Raw genomic sequence first — 7,500 nt, forward strand, 5'->3', positions numbered from 1 at the left:
GGAGAAAACGGAGGAAAAAAATATGAAAATATGAACGGACTGAAACTGCTGAAAAATCTTTACGTTGGGAAATGTATTTCTGAAACAAATCCAAGTAATACACTATAAGGATATCTGCAAGGACTATTTACAACTGAAAGTAAAGTGCACAGAAATATTGTCTCCAGCCTTTTTCTGAAGAAAATACCGGGAATGGAATGGGGGAATTTGCATCTCTCCAAGGCAGGTGAGTCACAGGCAACACTTGAATATTAAGAGCTAGTATTCTGTTTTTCTTAGAACATTTTCATGGTGACATTTGGCTAAAATTACTGCTAATGGAGCTATAAAATGCATCTCAGTAGCCTATTTGATTATATGCATGGAATCTTTTACTTTGCAGTGAGACACTGATGTTTTCTATTCAGCCGGTGCTGAAACTGGACATGGTGTCCGGTGATGCGCGTGCCTTTTAATTTGAGTGTAGAGGACAGAGAGAAAGATAGAGAGAAAGCTAAGTGTAATTTGAGCTCAAAGTTAAATGTCTGTTTGTGTTGGGCAGTCTGGTCTCATGCATTGGGATCCTTTATTCTTGTGCAGGGAACGAAATCACATGGTTGAATATCTCTGGTGTCGGTTAGTGATGGTGAAATTGAGTACTTGTTACTTGAGATATGGTCTGCCTGTCGTGCCCTGCGTTACTGGGGTGCTTGACCATCGGCTGTGATTGAGAATTCTATGCGCTAGGCCTAGCGAAGCTCCTGTGGCTACTGAATGTTCACATAACAAAACCTTCACAAAATTATAAGGCCATAAATGTGGGTGCCAGAGGAGAGAGGAGTCTTTCTCTTGGTAATGGCATAACGCTACTGCAAGTGAATCTCTCTGGTTGAAATGGGCGCGTGTCCAGACCTGCTGTATCCGATTTCAGTTGCCCAATATGATGCTCCAGAAGTTCTGACTGGATTCATAGATTTTTGGGCTGTTGTTGTATCGATCAAATTCAAGTCATGCGTAAAATATACCCCTATTTGTTTTCGAGACGTTTATGTATTATAATTACAGGTGGGCCTGTTAATCATGATATATCAACGATAATACTCACGGATGTATGATGTTGTTGTTACTATCCTAGGCTACTGTTCATTGCTAGTGTTTTATCGAGTTACATTTTTTTGTTGTTATACAGTTATTACATAGTTGATAATATACCTTCCAGTGTTTTTAGTAAATTATTATGTGAGTCCACCTGTCTACGTCTCCATATGCCCAATAAAACGATGCCGCTTTGCTCTAGTGCTCTGCTCGTTTCGTGTTATAGGCTACTCAAATCATGCATTTTCATGGTTTCTTTTTTGTGACGAAGAAATATCGAAAATCAAAACGACCTATTTTACTGTGAGAAAGCGTTTCTGTCATGGAGTTGTAGGGCTATAAAATTGGCATCTTTTAACATTCAAACCGGCTGGTTTCCCGGAATGTTTTCTCTTTGCGTTTTTCTTTATTTTCCCGGACGTTTAGCAGCGGAGTAAAATGGTTTCATTGTAGTCTTTTAGGGGATGAAGGAAGAAATAACTTAGAGAGATGAATTGCAATGGGGAGAGAGGATGAGAGGAGAGGATATAGAACATACAGACAAGGAGTTGTCATGGTGATTCGGTGAATAATTGTTTCCCCTAAAACCAAGACATTTGTAAGAAATTCCCCTTCCTATTCCCGCTCATTCTTACCTTTGAATATAGCCTATAGCGCAAAGGAGCAATTAGCCACCTTATTGCATAGAAGCTTTGATGTTGGACGCCTCTTACATGTTTTAATTGATGTTCTGTCTCCCAATATACATTTCCTTCCTTTATGATCCTTTGCATGTAACTTTGACACCATATTGTACTGTGTCTATTTCGATTTGACGGTGTGTGCTTTTAGTATAATGTAATGGATTAGGCATGCTACTAATGTTCATTCTCCCCCTGTCCCCTTCTCCATTCTCCCTGTCCCCTTCTACATTCGTATTCCTGTCCCGTAGCCTAAACGGGTCTTTTCCCAGTTGCTTGCTCTTTCAAATCCGATTCTCCTACTAATATAATATGGGTTGTTTTTTTTCTCCCATGCACCAGTCATGATGACAACATTATTCATAGTCAGAGAAAAGGGCTCACGTTCGTTTTTAAGTCAGACAGTTATGATGACATCACTCATTGCCAGAAATAATGTGACAGACACAGCAATATAAAGGCTTGTAGTTAAAGAGTTTTTATGAAATAATTAATATATGGGGTCATCAAATAATAGTCAAATACGTTATATTAAGTATTTTATTATGTCACACACAACACACAGAAAGAGAGAGAGAGAGAGAGAGAGAGAGAGAGAGAGAGAGAGAGAGAGAGCAGGAGAGAGAGAGAGAGAGAGAGAGAGAGAGAGAGAGAGGAGAGAGAGAGAGAGAGAGAGAGAGGAGAGAGAGAGAGAGAGAGAGAGAGAGAGGAGAGAGAGAGAGAGAGAGAGAGAGAGAGAGAGAGAGAGAGGAGAGAGAGAGAGAGAGAGAGAGAGAGAGAGAGAGAGAGAGAGAGCAGGAGAGAGAGAGAGAGAGAGAGAGAGAGAGAGAGAGAGAGAGAGAGAGAGAGAGAGAGAGAGAGCAGGAGAGAGAGAGAGAGCAGGAGAGAGAGAGAGAGAGAGAGAGAGAGAGGAGAGAGAGAGAGAGAGAGAGCAGGAGAGAGAGAGAGAGAGAGAGAGAGAGAGAGAGAGAGAGAGAGAGAGAGAGAGAGAGAGAGAGGATAACTTCTTCACTGCATGTTTATTGAATCTTACTGGGTCCTGTCATCACCTTTACCATGCCTACTGATAGGAATCCTGAAAGAAAACAAGATGTTTATAGTGTGTCTCACAGCATTGTATAACTAGTGGTGGAGTCAGACTCTTGTACAATGGAGTGTATGATTGGGAAGCTAGTCTTTCCCCAAAAGTTGTCGCTATGTGTTTCATAATTTTCCTTCAATTCGCATGAGGCTGAATGTATCTCACAGGAGAAAGCATCCTAGCGAGCGAAACAGCGCCCCTCTGTCTCAGTATGTGTAGCCCATCTATCTGATGCTATCTGGTCAAAAAGAGTATGACATTGTAACATTGAATGCGAGGAAAGCCATTGAGCATTTGGCCTTCCTTAATAATTATTATATATTTTTTTACACTAATTTTTTATTTCGAAAACACACAAAGAACATGTACCATACATACACAGCTTATTTTTTGTTGTCTTTACTAATCAGCGTAATTACATTCACATGTTAAGGGTAAATTTTTGCTGTCTTTACTAATGAGCGTAGTTACATTCACATGTTAATTAAGGGTACATTTTTGCTGTCTTTACTAATGAGCGTAATTACATTCACATGTTAAGGGTACATTTTTCTGTCTTTACTAATGAGCGTAGTTACATTCACATGTTAAGGGTACATTTTTCTGTCTTTACTAATGAGTGTAATTACATTCACATGTTAAGGGTACATTTCTGCTGTCTTTACTAATGAGCGTAGTTACATTCACATGTTAAGGGTACATTTTTGCTGTCTTTACTAATGAGCGTAGTTACATTCACATGTTAAGGGTACATTTCTGCTGTCTTTACTAATGAGCGTAGTTACATTCACATGTTAAGGGTACATTTTTGCTGTCTTTACTAATGAGCGTAATTACATTCACATGTTAAGGGTACATTTTTGCTGTATAGAGGAAATATTTCAGGAGTCTGAAAAAGTATCCAGTTTGGATTAAGGCACAGAAAAACAACAGAAACAAACAAAAGCCCAGAAAGGACAGGATAAGATCTGCACGGTGTGTCAGGAACTCTGACCAGCCCTTGATCATTTTTAAAATAACATCAAATAATTGAATTGTTGCATCTCTTTGTGTTGTTGTTCTCCGGTGTCTAGCTGAAATTGACCCTTTCCTAAAGTAGCCATAGATGGCGATAGGGATTTGGACTTTTTAAATTTAATTCTCCGTACTGGCCAATAATTATAACGATGATTCTGATCCAACCATTAATTCACACATTGTTGTGCCCTTGGGATGGAAGAGGATGGAAGTTCAATATGTATCTAGCTGTAGAAGGCTAATGTTAACTAGCTAACGTTGCCCATGAAAGGAAGTTAATCTAGAGAGCAAGCATTTTAGCCAGGTAGCCTAGGACCACAAAAACTTAAAGTGTGTCCTGTATGAATGAGTGATAGACCGTTTCATCAACATGAAAGAGAGGAGGACGGCATTGGAGTTTCTCTACAGATGAATCAACATGTTTTTTTATACTTGCACGAACATACACACACACACACACACACACACACACACACACACACACACACACACACACACACACACACACACACACACACACACACACACACACACACACACACACACACACACACACACACACACACACACACAGAAATCAGAGCCATGGACCCGCCAAATCATATTTAGCTTACGTTGATTGGACCAAATAGTTTTTGGTATCTTTTAGTTGTCACTGTATTAAGCGTTGGTGATTTGATGATGTTGAAATGGTGCTGCAGCAGTGGAGGCAGCTCCTGTTTTCTCTGCGACTTGAGTTAACTCTCTGTGGTTCTAAATCAATAGGTGTTTAGTGGTCTGAAATATGTGGGCAACAATAGCTTGCTTGACCCTGCTGTAGGTCATGTAACTGTTGTGTGGACTTCACTAGACAGATGTTGCTCTCTGGTTTTTGTGATGAAACAAAGGTGTGGTTGAATGTATTCTGCCACTGTGTCTTCTTATTGTCCCGGCATTCGGTCTACTGTATATATCAGGGTGGCAAAGCATATGAACTAACAGATTATAGAGCAAACAACGCAATTATCACAACACATAGGTTGTTATATATACATATATTTTGGGGGGGGCTTGCCTTCCCCAGTGATTTTACCAACACACTGCTACTAGTGGATTCTGGGTTGTCTCCTCCAAGCCTCCTGGTGAAGCTTCTGCCAGGTTCATGTTCAGAGGCTCCTGGTAAAGCTGCTGCCAGGTTCATGTTCAGAGGCTCCTGGTAAAGCTGCTGCCAGGTTCATGTTCAGAGGCTCCTGGTAAAGCTGCTGCCAGGCTCCTGTTTAGAGGCTCTTGGTGAAGCTGCTGCCAGGCTCCTGTTTAGAGGCTCCTGGTGAAGCTGCTGCCAGGTTAATGTTTAGAGGCTCCTGGTGAAGCTGCTGCCAGGTTAATGTTTAGAGGCTCCTGGTGAAGATGCTGCCAGGCTCCTGTTTAGAGGCTCTTGGTGAAGCTGCTGCCAGGCTCCTGTTTAGAGGCTCTTGGTGAAGCTGCTGCCAGGTTCATGTTTAGAGGCTCCTGGTGAAGCTGCTGCCAGGCTCCTGTTTAGAGGCTCCTGGTGAAGCTGCTGCCAGGCTCCTGTTTAGAGGCTCCTGGTGAAGCTGCTGCCAGGCTCCTGTTTAGAGGCTCCTGGTGAAGCTGCTGCCAGGTTCATGTTTAGAGGCTCCTGGTGAAGCTTCTGCCAGGTTCATGTTCAGAGGCTCTTGGTGAAGCTGCTGCCAGGCTCCTGTTTAGAGGCTCCTGGTGAAGCTGCTGCCAGGCTCCTGTTTAGAGGCTCTTGGTGAAGCTGCTGCCAGGTTCATGTTTAGAGACTCCTGGAGAAGCTGCTGCCAGGCTCCTGTTTAGAGGCTCCTGGTGAAGCTGCTGCCAGGTTAATGTTTAGAGGCTCCTGGTAAAGCTGCTGCCAGGCTCCTGTTTAGAGGCTCTTGGTGAAGCTGCTGCCAGGTTCATGTTTAGAGGCTCCTGGTGAAGCTGCTGCCAGGTTAATGTTTAGAGGCTCCTGGTGAAGCTGCTGCCAGGTTAATGTTTAGAGGCTCCTGGTGAAGCTGCTGCCAGGCTCCTGTTTAGAGGCTCTTGGTGAAGCTGCTGCCAGGCTCCTGTTTAGAGGCTCTTGGTGAATCTGCTGCCAGGTTCATGTTTAGAGGCTCCTGGTGAAGCTGCTGCCAGGCTCCTGTTTAGAGGCTCCTGGTGAAGCTGCTGCCAGGCTCCTGTTTAGAGGCTCTTGGTGAAGCTGCTGCCAGGCTCCTGTTTAGAGGCTCTTGGTGAAGCTGCTGCCAGGTTCATGTTTAGAGGCTCCTGGTGAAGCTGCTGCCAGGCTCCTGTTTAGAGGCTCCTGGTGAAGCTGCTGCCAGGTTCATGTTTAGAGGCTCCTGGTGAAGCTGCTGCCAGGTTCATGTTTAGAGGCTCCTGGTGAAGCTGCTGCCAGGCTCCTGTTTAGAGGCTCCTGGTGAAGCTGCTGCCAGGTTCATGTTTAGAGGCTCCTGGTGAAGCTGCTGCCAGGTTCATGTTTAGAGGCTCCTGGTGAAGCTGCTGCCAGGCTCCTGTTTAGAGGCTCCTGGTGAAGCTGCTGCCAGGTTCATGTTTAGAGGCTCCTGGTGAAGCTGCTGCCAGGTTCATGTTTAGAGGCTCCTGGTGAAGCTGCTGCCAGGTTCATGTTTAGAGGCTCCTGGTGAAGCTGCTGCCAGGTTCATGTTTAGAGGCTCCTGGTGAAGCTGCTGCCAGGTTCATGTTTAGAGGCTCCTGGTGAAGCTGCTGCCAGGCTCCTGTTTAGAGGCTCTAGTCATGTCAAGAGATGGAATGACGTGATTAAATGAATAGTAGTGGCTTATGTATTGGTTGTGTGTGGGGGGATTGAGTGTTTGTGTGTATGTGTGTGTGTGTGTGTTTGTATGAATTATGTTCATGTATATGTAGCTAGATTGTCATAGCAGCTTAAGCAGAGGTTGGTTGTAAAACATTCTTCATGCGTTGGTTTGAGGTTTGGTCAGGAACAGGAGTAGGAACTATGGTTGAAGATTACATACATGTTAGCCAAATACATTTAAATCATTTTTTTCACAATTTCGGACATTTAAACCTAGTAAAAAGTCCCTGTCTTAGGTCAGTTGTTAGGATCATCACTTTATTTTAAGAATGGGAAATGTCAAAATAATAGTAGAGAAAATTATTTATTTCAGCTTTTATTTCTTTCATCACATTCCCAGTGGGTTAGAAGTTTACATACACTCAATTAGTATTTGGTAACATTGCCTTTACATTTATTAACTTGGGTCTAACGTTTCGGGTAGCCTTCCACAAGCTTCCCACAATAAGTTGGGTGAATTTTGGTCCCATTCCTCCTGACAGAGCTGGTGTAACTGAGTCAGGTTTGCAGGCCTCCTTGCTCGCACATGCTTTTTCAGTTCTGCCCACACATTTTCTATAGGATTGAGGTCAGGGCTTTGTGATGGCCACTCCAATACCTTGACTTTGTTGTCCTTCAGCCATTTTGCCACAACTTTGGAAGTATGCTTGGGGTCATTGTCCATTTGAAAGACCCATTTGCGACCAAGCTTTAACTTCCTGACTGATGTCTTGGGATGTTGCTTCAATATATGCACATAATTTTCCTCCTCATGAAGCCATCTATTTTGTGAAGTGCACCAGTCCCTCCTTCAGCAAAGCACCCCCACAACATGA

The 7,500-nt window shown here is 43.2% G+C and overlaps 1 protein-coding gene across 1 annotated transcript in view; it reads left to right on the top strand.

The window, feature by feature from the left end:
• LOC135571852 (neuroligin-3-like) overlaps positions 1-7,500 on the top strand; it is a 278,088-nt gene that overhangs the window by 11 nt on the left and 270,577 nt on the right. The window contains exon 1 of the mRNA XM_065019028.1: positions 1-226. This exon is cut by the window's left edge and continues 11 nt beyond it. The gene's annotated coding sequence lies outside the window, so the exon portion shown is untranslated. The remainder of the gene's footprint in view (positions 227-7,500) is intronic.

The sequence above is a fragment of the Oncorhynchus nerka genome, linkage group LG5 (genome assembly GCF_034236695.1).
Source record: "Oncorhynchus nerka isolate Pitt River linkage group LG5, Oner_Uvic_2.0, whole genome shotgun sequence".
Lineage (NCBI taxonomy): Eukaryota > Metazoa > Chordata > Actinopteri > Salmoniformes > Salmonidae > Oncorhynchus > Oncorhynchus nerka.